The sequence below is a fragment of the Thunnus albacares genome, chromosome 17 (assembly GCF_914725855.1).
Source record: "Thunnus albacares chromosome 17, fThuAlb1.1, whole genome shotgun sequence".
Classification (NCBI taxonomy): domain Eukaryota; kingdom Metazoa; phylum Chordata; class Actinopteri; order Scombriformes; family Scombridae; genus Thunnus; species Thunnus albacares.
The window spans coordinates 24,468,195-24,481,465 of NC_058122.1; the positions used below are offsets into that span (position 1 = coordinate 24,468,195).

General features: G+C 45.6%; 1 protein-coding gene across 1 annotated transcript in view; it reads left to right on the forward strand.

The window, feature by feature from the left end:
• Positions 1–6,898: 6,898 nt before the first annotated feature.
• Positions 6,899–13,271, forward strand: part of lrrc4ba (leucine rich repeat containing 4Ba) — a 32,666-nt gene continuing 26,293 nt past the window's right edge. Inside the window, exon 1 of the mRNA XM_044330098.1 lies at positions 6,899–7,007. The gene's annotated coding sequence lies outside the window, so the exon portion shown is untranslated. The remainder of the gene's footprint in view (positions 7,008–13,271) is intronic.

Genomic DNA, 13,271 nt, shown 5'->3' on the forward strand with positions numbered 1-13,271 from the left:
AGCTAGAACTTGCGATCGATGCTGAACTCTTGTACTCGATCTACATGAAGAAATCACTACAGGATGGGATGTCAACTCCTCAACCAGTAGCCTTCTTCGGCTGAAACTCGACAGCCCACGGTCGCCTGCTGGTTAACACGCATCACATAAAAGCGACGACGGTTTGCTTCCGGCAGTAGACTTTTATTGCCTGTCGTTCCCCGTCTGTCTCTCTCCCTCTTGTTTCCTGTCATATCTCAACTGTCACTATCCAATAAAGGCATAAAAATTCCCCTAAAATACAGCACCAATCAAAAGTTTGGACACACCTTCCCATTCTGTTCAATGAAAAAGTGCAGGTTAAGCAAGGTTGTGTCCTCCTGAGACATAAAGAGGAAATCTCAGGCCTGGTTAAATATGTAATCTCAATCTCAAACTACCATCAAACTCATTTTACTTTCACTTGTAAAGAAAACTCAAAGAATACCTGAACTCCTCTTAATTTCGGGCAGCAGCTCGCTCCAAACCCAAAGGGCACAATCCACTCTTTTCCGGCAGAGACATGAAGGTGCTTGGTGCCCAGCGAGTGTGGGAATACTCACAAGCCCCTGGCTGAACACCGCTGAGTTGGATGTTTTCCACGGATAAAGAGGAGGTTGCCCCAATGTGACTTTGTGTTGTTGAGAGGAAGATGTTTTTTGTGTGGCTTTTTTGCACAGGGCAGCAGTTTGAAGTACTTGACGTTCTTGGAGCCACACGAAGTCTCCATAGTTCTGCTTGGGGAACTTCCAACATTTAGAGGGGTGACAATGGAGAAGCCTTGAGGTGGAAGGTTTGGGATTTCTGAGCTATAATCACTGACTTATGAACATCATGTGCAAGAATGAGGTGTAGCTGGTACCAGAACACCTTTAGCCAAAGATTGAGTGGACAGAGGAGCAGAGCTGTTAACTGGTCGACCCTGCTGGTGAGTTGGATCAGGTCTGATGGACAAGGGTCCAGTAGAGTTTCAACTCTCATTTCTAGAGCCATTTTTCCCTCTTCATGGGGTCGACTGGAGAAAATGAATCCAACTGGATTTGAGATTATTTCTCCTCTGGTGTCATTTGGAGGTTACAGTGGGAATACGGGGACTCATGCCTGTTGATATCAGCCATCTGGGCCTCGTACACCCAGAGAAAGCACCATTGTGTCAACACTCTCTCACAAATATGAGATCTTTTTATTTCAAACTTAATTTTTTAAAATCTGAATTGTGAGAACAGCGTCCCTGTAATGTTGAGAGTTCAGCAGAAAAAGCAGTTGAGCTGCAAGTGCTGCTTTTCCTGAGAGGAGAACCTTAAAGGGGCACTTCAACAAATTCACACATGAAGTTCAATCTGTCTCGTGGAATACCTCTCAGCCTGTGAAAACTGTTGAATAATGTCGTTTTAGGCTTGTGGAGCGTTCCTAAATTCAACAGGTGATGTTAGCAGGGTCAGGCTAAAATTGGGCTAATGTAAAGATGCTATTCAGTTGCATTATGGGGAGTGTAGGATCCGGCATGTTTGGGATACTAGGGAGTAAAAGTCAGGATATCTCGATCTCTGCTGCTTCCATTTTGACACATCTTTTTTAAGATACGTCTCAGAGTCCCCTAACTTTATGGAAGTGCAATTCTAATGAGTTCAGTCATTTTAAACAAATTTACATTTTTCATGATAGGACAAATAATACAAACAAAACAAACTATTAAAACTAATAAGAGATAAGTTTGGACTAAAGTACATTTAGAAGTTAGTTTAGAAGAAAACATCAGATATTTCACAGCTCACTGTGGACATTTTAAGTGTGCCATGAATGTTTTGAGACTCACAGAAATATCATTTCCTCATATGGTCAAGATAATCTTTAAAGAGCAGATTCATGTGGAAGTTGGCTACCAAAGCTTATTCTGTCTGCATCCGCATCGAAGGGTTGAAATACTGATGTCAAATTTATGACTAAAGTCCTTTTATAGTGACCAATTCTACCTGATATTTTCATCTCTGAGACCAAATTGCAGTAAAGCAACAGTCATTCTTCTGTTCTTACTGTCTATTTCTAATGCAGCTGAATGCAACAGGTTCAGGCAGGTTCTGCTAAATGCTCCACGTCCAGTAAACTGTAATTCCAGCCACATTTTTGTGTATATAGACAGTTCACACTGCTGGACAAATGGCTAATTGCTAAAGTATACTTAAAAATTCAGGCATGCATACAAAAAATGTCTTCTTATGGCTGCTGATTTTCTATATTTTTCTTACTGTCAACAAATCTCATGTGCAAAGTCAAACCAGTAATGAACTGGTTTACTTACAAGTATTATGTGTGTATCCAAAGGCTGAATCATCTTATTCCTCCGTAACTATTAAAAACACCTCAATGAGCCACATCGTTGCACCAGGTGACATTTTCCTTCATTATGAAGAGTTTATCACAACCTCTTGACTTTGACTGTCACCCAGTGCAACCATGTGGCTCATTGACGTGTTTTTAATAGTTTTTGGACAACAGCGGAGGTCGACGGCACAGAGGAATAAGATGTATCAGAGCTTGGATACACACACATTCATTCAATTCCTTGTTGGTTTGTCTGCACATGAGATTTGTTAATAATAAGAAAAATATAGAAAATCAGCAGCCACATCCCTTTTAATGTGGTGTTCATAGACAGTATTAGCACTATGCATACATGATGGACCTACTTATGATTGAAATATTTAATGGACTGTAATGTGATGGTGCTGGTAAAAAAGCTCAGTAATAAATAAATCAGTGAAACACTTTGGATGACATTTTTTTTCAGTAGTCTTTAAATTTAAAACTGAACGAGATGCTCTTAAGTTGCAGTTAAACTGACAACCATCATCTCTCCCCTTGTAGGCTTCAGTTAACGTTTGCACAAAATAAAAAAAACACATTATTTTTTTGCTGTATACTAACTGCCAAAAGCTGTAGTTGGCAACACTTTAAAGTATTGTTATAAACTGTGAAGTTCAGACACAGAAATGAAAACCGCTAACTAAAAAAAAGTAGTAAAAGATGCAAGTTTCACATAATAACTCCCATAATTCACCTAAAATCTCAATATAAAGCATCAGGGTATGGATAATTCCTTTTAATATGCCTCATATAGATTTATGACATTTGCATTAAAAGAACCTGATCAAACACATTAAGTGCACTTAACCTCACCCATTACATCACCGAACACATCACCACATACGACCCGAGTCTGAGCTTGACTGCTCTTTACTGCAAAGCGGTTCGGGTCAGAGCAGCGCTGGCCTAAAATTAAAACGTTCCTCCTACGTGTGAGGCTATGTGGCATTTTCCTTGTTGTCTGTCCCCTGTTGCCACCATGAGAGAAGGCAGTGGACCAGTTTAAAGGGGGCCAGTTAGAGGAGGCTATGAGCTAGAGATGAAGATTATACAGCCTGGTGGCAGAAGTGCTGCTCAGCATAATGGGGTTTATAGGCTCGGGGGCAGAGTTTGTTTTACGCCCAGCCGGAGGAGGTGTTGACAGGAGCGAGCGATGGAGGAGCAGGAGAGACAGTCTTATTATTAAGCCTCGCCACCACGCAGACGGCGAATGTGTTGTGATGGTCGTGGTGGTGGATGAGTTCAGCCTGCACAAGGAGGAGGAGGAGGAGGGGAGGGTGCAGCAGGATGGAGGAGCATATAACACCTAAAATTGGATTTGTCTTCAGGGGCCTTGTGGTTGAGGTCCACTTGGCCTGGGTGTGGGAAGATCAATGGCGCTATCGGCCCTAATGGATGCAGTTGCCAGATAGGGCTGTTTCTGATAAGGAAAGGAGTATTGGCTTTAGCGGTGGAGATACAAGCTTGGTTACCTCTGTGTTTAAAAAGAGATTCTTCCTTCTCTCTGGGTGAAAACTGTGTTTTCAGGGTGTACACAAGCATGAGCGTCAGAGCGTTCAAGCCTTACTTGCTAGTCACGACGGCCCAAATGTTCAATTTGGTATCACACAGGTTAGAATCTCTGCAGCCGCCGCGTGCTGTTTCACCATCAGATACGGATCAGGGCTCAGTGAGGGCCTCAGAGGATGTGGAGAGTTCGGTCTTGAGATAGCGCGTGAGGAAGGAAGGAGGGAAGGAAGGGAGGGAGGGGAAAGATGCAGAAAAAACGGCAGGTGGTGTGTTCTCAACGCCACCGGTGTATCTGCTTCCCACTTCCTCTCACCACACAGGTACAGTACAGCTCGGCCATGGCAGAGGTTTCACCCCCAGCGCAGCGACCGCCGCCGAGGCCGCGGGCCCTGAACATAACCCGGGGGCAAAGGGATGCACCTGCATGTCTCTAAACCAATATGCCGGCATAACACACAGCGACACGAGGCAGAGCACAGGAGGAGGAGAGAGCAGCCCGGTCCGCAAGGCAGAGGCAGAAATACTAGATGGCAAGCTTTCTGTCTTCATATGCGGCGCATTAATCCTCACAGTGGCTCCCATCTTTATTCATTTATCGGCCTGTGGTGTCCACTCAATCAGTCAGTTAAAGGCTGGCCTGATGGAGCGAGCCCTGCACACCCACCACAGTGAGGGAGAGAGAGAGAGGGAGAGAATGAGGGGAGGGAGGGAGGGAGGGGAGGTTATACTCCACACCATATAGCCTGAGCAGACACTGCAGCACAGAGATACAAACAGAGTGGGTTGGGGAGGAAGAGGAGGAAATGTGAGGGGGCTCTTTTAAATAATGAGGCAAAGAGGGGAGGAGAAAAGGGGGAGATGAGACAACTGGAGGTGAAAAGAGAGAGCAGCCTTGTATCAAGAGTGAGTGAGATTGAGAGGTTCAAAGTAAAGGAGGGAGAGAACAGTCAATATCAAGAGCGAGCGATAGGGAGAGATTCAGGACGAGACAACACCTCCACAGACTACTGAGGTATGTATGTGTGAGAGAGAGAGAGGAAGGGGAGGGGAGGGGAGGGGAGGGGAGGGATGAGGTGGTGGAGAGTGTGTGAGAGTTAGAGAGAGGGAGGGATATCCACTGCACTGTTGTGTGACTGGAAATTTAATAGAGAGAGAGAGGGAGGGAGGCAGGAAGGCAGCAGGGGAGGGTGAGGAGAGAGGAGAGAGAGAGAGAGAGAGAGGAAGAGGCGATGCAATGCAAAAGCACTGAGCGAAAGCCGTTGTTGTTGGAATTACAGAGTACTGGGACAGGCTGGTGGACACTGTGTGACCCTCACTGCAGACTGTGGGGATGTAAGGGGGGGGGTAAGAGGGAGGGGGGGGTCAAGTGAGCGATTACATATTGTGCATACAGTGGAAAAGGGCGGCCAAGGCCATGCGGAGTGTGCAGTGTGAAATGATAAATAAGAGAGAAACAGGTGGCCACCGTGTTGCTGCATCCAGACTGAATATGTAGGGGTCAGTCAATGCCTTGTTCCCCATCTAAATCACGCCTCTGTGTGTGTGTGTGTGTGTGTGTTTGTTTGTGTGTGTGTGTGTGACGGAGTGGAGCTGAAAGGAAGACACGTGTGTGTATGTGTGTGTGTGTGAGAACACGTGCCTCTGATGGAGAGCTGGCATTGAGGTGCAAGGATGGGATGTGAGAAAGAGCGATCCTCTGAGTCACGATATAGAACGTTATCAATCCAGCACTAATCACCCGTCTGAACACCCCCCAGCCCCCCCGCCCCCCCTCCCAACACACACACACACACACACACTGCTCTCTACCTCCTTCCTTCTTCCCTTCTGCTATCTGATGGACACACTCACCCGCCCACCCACTCTCTCACATACGTCCTCATGTTAATATCCTGCTGAGATGATTGACAACTCAACCCTGACCAGACCTGTAACCTTAACCTGACCTTAAACCTCACCCGGACCCCCGCCCCCCCTACCCACCCCCCCACCCCCCCTTTTAATGATGTAAACCTCCCTTTATCCCAAGAGAGTGCCTGATAAACTGCTCTCACATGAGATCAATCTCACATTCTTTAAGGGAGAAACACACACACACACACACACACACACACACACACACACACACACATATTCAATCTCTCCTCTCTCTCCATCTCAGCATGTCAATCAATATACCTGTATACATGCTATATATATTTATTTATATACGATGGGAGCCGCAATGGCAGGCAAGTCCGATGAGGCAGTGCTATACAGGTGGGGCTCAGCACTGTGTGTGTGTGTGTGTGTGTGTGTGTGTGTGTGTGTGTGTGTGTGTGTGTGTGTGTGTGTGTGTGTGTGTGCTTGAGCGTTGCCTAGGGAACCGGCCAAGCAGCAAATGTTCCCTGTAACAAGCTGTAAACACCACCATCATCATATTATAGAGATATAGGACCGTATGGACACGTGTGTGTGTGTGTGTGTGTGTGTGTGTGGATGTCTCATGAGTGAATTTTAAGAATCGAAAATTCAACAGTGTTTTGTTGAGGAGTTCATAAAACTAATAGCATTGATTACAATTATTAAAAAAAACGTGTTTGTTTATCATTTCATCTAATTTCTGGTTATTAAAAATTGAAGCTTTCGCCAAGGGGCTGTCTGGGTCTTGCGTGCCACGTGCATGGTGATAAGTCTGCAGATTGCAACGGTATTATTTCAATATTGCATTTAATATATATATATATATATATATAAATAAATAGATAAATAAATAAGCAAAGTTGTATGTTAAACGTCCCAACAGCAGCAGCAGCCGTGTAACATCCATCCCTTTATACCGACGGACAGCGGTTCCATCCACCTGAAGATTTCGGTGACAATTCTCATTACCAGCCGTGGCAGCGCAGCACTTGGAAAGGGTGAATCAATCTGAGAGAGAGAGAGAGAGGAAGAGGGAGTGAGAGAGAGGGAGAGGGAGAGAGAGAGAGAGAGAGAGAGGGGGGGAGAAGACAGCCTCGGCGGCGGCTCTGCAGTGGAATACGTTGTTATTTGAGGGAAGGTGAGAGCTCTCGGAGTACCGGCAAGCGCGTGTTGGAGCGAGATGTGTTTCAGGACTTGATCGCAGCATCTATAAGGTGAGTCTGCCATCACTGCTTCTGCTCTGTCGATGACATTCATATAGTCGAGATGCAGATTCATGAGCTGTCTGTCTGTCTGTCTGATTGTGTGTGCGTGTGCGCGCGCGCGTGTGTATGAGAGTGGCGTGTGCGCGCGCGCGCGTCCCGGGCAGTTTGTGCTTTTTTTTTCGCTCCACGCGCAACAAACTACTAAAGCGTCGGAATGGATGGAAATCCGCATTCATGACCTGATATGATGTGTGTGAAGTGTCCTCGTGTGTGTGTGTGTGTGTGTGTGTGTGTGTGTGTGTGTGTGTGTGCGCGTGTGTGATCCGGTTCAGGCCCGCGCGGCTGTTATCCAGGAATTACATGTATGACAAGACAGACATGTATATGTGAAGGGAAACATCTGGAAATTAAATGGATTTGGATTATTGGGATTAATCCGTATACACAATTCAAACTTTGCTTTCATTCTCAACTTTTCTTTTCTCTTTTTGTTTGTTTGTTTATTTATTATTATTATTATTATTATTTGACGTATTTGTCAACACAAGTTAATCTAACCTTGGCGATAAGAGGAGCATCCAGTGTAGCACGAGCTGTTGACAGGGCTTAATGTTTGATCCGGCTAACGCGCAGCTTTCACTCAAATATACTCAATTAAACCTCCCTAATCGGAACAGTTTACAGTGTTAATTCGTGTATTTGGGGTTCAGTTACCCTCGCTGGCCCCCGCTGATGACCCCAGATTTGGAGGAAGAAAAAAAAAAAATACGCAGGCACCTTGTGGTTTTATGCGCGGTGGGTTAAGCTCTGAGTCAGAGCCTGGGGCCCCTCCGGCTGAGAACAAGGAGCAGATAGATTAGGACTGATGAATGAAGATCTACTGCCTCTATCTGCAACACAATGATACGGTTATGAGAGGATTTAAATGCTAATGTGCAGTGTTTCAGAGAAATCCGAGCGGGCTGGGACTGGCGGGAGGAGATTGTTGGCAGTGTGTGTGTGCTGTGGACCAGCTGGATGATCTCCTGAGTTTTATGATAGAGAGAATAAGTTATTAATGGGGTGTTGGGAGGTGAAGTGGGGCACTGGGGCAGGATTAGACAAGAGAGGGGTGGGGGGGGGGGGGGTGGTAAGGGGGGCCGTGTGTATGGGATATGCATTGAAAGTCCCCTCCAACACTGCGAGTTTTAGCAGATTTGCATGTGAGGAAGGAAGAGGAGGTGAAAGAGAATTTAAAGGACGTTATGGGGAAGTTACTGGACTATGGTTGGTGTCATATAGACTCTTTTTATCCTCACAGGCTGATTATGAAACACTGTTTTTGCTGCTTGCGTTTTACGTCTTGCAATTTTTATTCACTCACCCATATTGGATTTAATGCTTGTTAGAGTACCTGTAAACTTCTACACCATCGCAGCTAAACCGTCAAACGAATGACCATGACACATACCATTTACGAGCCCCCGCTTCACTGCATATTATTTCCATTAGGTCCAAAATAGGTCTACAGACGTAAAACTTTAGGAGGATGGTAAGTTTTTATGTCGCCTGTAAAAGTATGTATTTTATCCACTTGTATCGCATGGGGGGGGGCTTCAGTGAGGAAGAAGAGAGTCTTCTTTCACAGCCCATCCAGAGAGAGAGAGCCGGATGCAACAGCACCAGTCACCGCGAGGCCCCTGCTTCATGAGAGGCTTGTCACATGATATCACATTTAAAGGCAAGGTCCTCCAGCTCAGGGCAGAGCTTCAAAAATATCAAGACATCTCGCCGCTCCAAAAGCAAGGCCAAAATGTCAGCGGAATCCGTTCGTCCTGAACTTTGTCGCTGCCCTTCCTCCTACTCCCCAAACCAAAGCGTTACCCTAAGCTGAAATGAATTCAAAGTGGGCCAGGTTACTAAGAGGCAGAGCCATTTATGATGCGGCCCGTCTAAAGGAAAAACAACAAAGCGGTCTGCTGTATCTAGAGTGTGTGATGTGGTTTAATAAATTCTTAAAAGCCTCATTCTTGGGGAGTTTTGTGGCGAAGAAATCCAGGGATGCAGCGTGCTGAATTAGTAAAAGATCTGGAAGTAGAGCGAATCTATCGCAACAACTTAGGGCTGAATCTCCTTTTAAGTCCTGAAGGTGCAAAGTCATGACACCTCTTGACCTAATATGCATGTTATTAAAATTAAACAATGTCGTGAATCACAAGGAAAGGTTAACACAGATTACTTAATGGGGATGCAGGTTGAATGTTTTATTCAGTTTATCCCCCATGTAAGGATTCTGCACTTGTAACAGGCTCCACATGTAGACTGTCTGGCTTCAAGCTCTTCATCATGCTTGATCAAAGGAAAGACATTTTGACTCTTATATGTATGTTGTTTGTACAGTATGAAAGCTGCAATTATCCAGCATTCTTTTAGCTTTTCATACAGCAAATCCATTTGTTATACCTCATCTCTCATTAGCTAAAGAAGAAAAAAAAAACTATAAAGCGAAGCTATCCTGAGCTTTTTTTCACCTGCCTGATGACGTCAAAACTGATATAACACGTGGTCATCTTACTAATTCTAACTGTTAACCGTTAATTTAAGGTTAACAGTTAAATTAGGCGCACACTATCCCACAAAAACCCGAGTGCCGGATCCTTCCTGTGTCACAAATTAAGCACCAGCTGAGCGATTTCAGTCATTTGAGGAATCAGGCCAGGCTGCTCTTTAATTTCCGAGGCGCACCGCTTATGCATGGCCGATGAGCTTGATGAAAACAAGCAAGCAGGTTAACAGGGACACTGTAAATTACACCGGCACACCTGGCCTAGAGGGAAGGTGTGACTTTGAGATAATGCTCAGCCCCCTATCGCTCCGACGCCGTAGGAACCGAGGAGACGTTGCAGATTATTTCCAGAGGAGATGTTGGGGGGGGAAAAAGTCACAGCAAATCCTTCTATAACAAACACACGGGATGGGAGGGGAAAGGGCATGAGAGGAGTCCGGCGTATGAAAGATTACCCCCTAAAATATTACGCAATGTCAAAAGATTTGTGCATCCTCTCAAATGAAGCCAGGATACTTTCAATCTGGTTAAAGTGTAGTTTGCCTTTCCCTCGTCCCCTTACTGTAACCTAAAAGGACAAAGGACCGCATTAATTCTGAGGGACGTCTCCTCCGCTGCTACATTAGGATGCAAAAAGAGTAACTGTTGCCCTAAATTTGGTGTCTGCGAGGGTGTGCGTTCGTGCATACATGTGTGTCTAGGCACATACGCTCGTTTCCGTGCATATGGCAGAGAGCAAGAGAGAGAGAGAGACGGAGATTATAGATGACACTGAAACTGCTCTAATCAGGGCAAGCTGGTCGCTGATCTCTTCATAGGGCGAGGGTGTCATTGATTGATGGCTGCGCGATTTGCTGATGTACACAGGTTGAAGGGTGAAGAGAGAGTCGCTGATCAGCCATGAGAGGCTGAAAATTGTGGGAACAACCTCCGGCTGTCCCTTAATAATGCAGCACTACGAGGCCCCCCCACCCCCCTCCACCCTCCTCCTCCTCCTCCTCACCCCCCTCCTATCTGAGACGCTGGGATCATATCACACATGTCGCTGCCAGTCTCCACGTGCTCACGCCATGCCTGAACCCGTGGACGGAGATCTGAGATGCTGTTTTTTTGCGCATGATATGGCACAATTTGAATCTCAGTAACCAGAGGGCCGGGAGAGTACATGAGCACTGACCCATCCACAGCAGAAATGCTAAGGCGCCTATGATGACGGGGTGGATATAATTAGCCGTGATTGGTTTGATTGAGTCTCCCGTCCAGGCCTGGGTGTTGGGCCCTTCGGGGATCATGATCACTGTCCAGGCATTAATTATTGAATAATAGATGGAAGAATGGCAATGGTTAATGACATAAAATGAATGCTATAATCCATTGAATTGACATAATTAGAAATGGTGAGATTTCCCCCGAGGAATATATTCTCATCATGACCTAAAGTGGAGAGGGATGCCTGAAAAATGGACTGAGGCGATTTTCTTTTCCCTCCCTCCTCATGAGTTTGTGAATGTGCCTTGGGAGAGCTCACTGGCGGGGACTCAGCCAAATATCTTATCATGTGCGGTGGTAGAGGTGGTCAGAAAGTGGCCGCTCGCTCGGGGTGTTGTGCGGCGGTCACTCGAGGAACAGTCGGGATGCAGTTCAGTTCATGCCGTTTGAAATGAAGCGGCCGAAGAGAGCAGTCAGCCCTGCGTGTCTGATATTGAGTTTGGCAAAGAGAAGAGATATTATCTTCTTCTGGTTAGATTAAGTATTAGTAAATGTGATTGGGTAATGAAGGCGGTCAGGCCTCAGTGACCCTCATGCTTTGCAGCTACTGCCGGCTTGGCTGCATCCAGGCACAGAGTCTTGAGGGAGTTTGTTTCGGGTCAGTGACGGCATAAGAGCTCAATACAGCATTGCAGAGTCAGGCTGGGGCCTTTCCTCTGTCTGCCTCACTGACTGGCTGCGCTGGCTGGAGGCACAACTGTAGTGGCATACTGATGCTGATGATGATGACAGTATAAATATTGATGATGTAAATGGCAAGAAACAGATAGTGCATGAGCGCAGTAAACATGAAATTATAACCCTGATGACCGAAGTGTGATGTTTAACAGTTTTCTCCTTGTTGTTGTTGTTGTTGTCTTTTTTTCACTCCTTGTGATTCAACCCTGACACAGACAGGTTTGGTTTCCACAGCACTCTGAGAGATCACGATGAGACGCCTGGAGAGAAGCGTGGGTGCGCTGTCGCGCAAGATGACACGTAATCAAACGTCCTTTTTGGATCTGGTTGGAGGTTGTCATATTTTCAGGGGCAGTAAAGCAAAGGGGGGGGGGGGGGGGATGCTGATGTCACAGTGAGGTGGCTCCAGAGGAGGGCGATGAGACATGCCAGCAGTGTTCCCTGGAGGCCGCTAAGAGACACAGAGGAGGTAGTTAGTGAAGCTACGCACCATCGCTGTGATAAATCACAGATTCAGCCGTATGGTTAGGACGATTACTCTCAGTGCCATCATGTGAACCCGTGTACATGCTTTTACTGTTTGTTTTCCAACTCCCCGGACTCTCTGTGATATATGTAGAGTGTTGACTCAGTTGTACTAGTTTATTTATATATTTTGCCCCCTTGCATTTTTCTCTTGTGGTAGGATTGGGTGGTGCAACGCTGAGGCCTTGAGGCTCAAATTTCCCTGTGTGGACTGTTGAAACAATGGGCATTAATTGAGATGTTAAGGTGTAATATTTGTCTTAATTTAATCTTATAGGTCAGAGAGCAAAGATCACAACTATAAAGGCCTATCAGGTGCACTCATAGCCAATTTTTCCTCTCAGCTGAGTGCATCTAGTGACATACAGCCGGGTGACAAATTAAAGGAAATACCTGGATAAATGAGTGGAGAAACATAACGAATGCAGATGCTTCGACACAGGTGCACCGCATGTTACAATTAAGCAATTAACATCCAATCACACTCTGTGGCATGTATAAAAAAAAGCTGTGCGGGGCCAGTTGATTCTGATATTGTATCAAGATGGCAACAGGAAAAGATGTAAGTGGCTTTGGAAGAGGGTTCATTGTTGGGACAAAGACAAAGACTGCTCAGCTGGCTGGTGTCTCAGTAGGAACACTGACTAAAGTGACATCTGCATTTAGATCTATGGGAAAGACATCAGTAAACAGGGTCGGATATCGTGGTGGACAGCGCACATTTGATGAGCGTGATGCTTGTGCATTAGTGCGATATGTTAGGAAAGACAGAGGAGTTGATTAAGAGTCGATCATTTAGCCTCTTAAGGCGACGGCCAATATATCGGGGGTCCTGGTGTAGTCAGTGGATATCCAGATATTGGATAATGGACATCCCACCCAAGACTTCCTCTTCCGTGAGCTGGTCATTGTTTACAGTCTGATTACCAACTTGAGGTGTTCCAGACAACATTGCAGCTAGATATATGCATATAATGCAGATACATTTTTTTAAAAAAGCTAATAAAAAGCTAAATTATTGTCAGACGATAGCTGATGGGTTCTGAGATTGCATTTCAGCCAGAGCGTTCCACCTTTTTTGCTCTCCACATGGACTGTTTACCTGCATGCAACCGAAGCCTGCTCAAACTTGATTGGTCAATACTACTCAGACTACAAACAGAAACCAGAACACTTCCAGTACCAGAATCTTGTCCCATTGTCCATAGATTCCACATTCATATGCAGATATTATGCGTGATGTGATCAGACCGTGT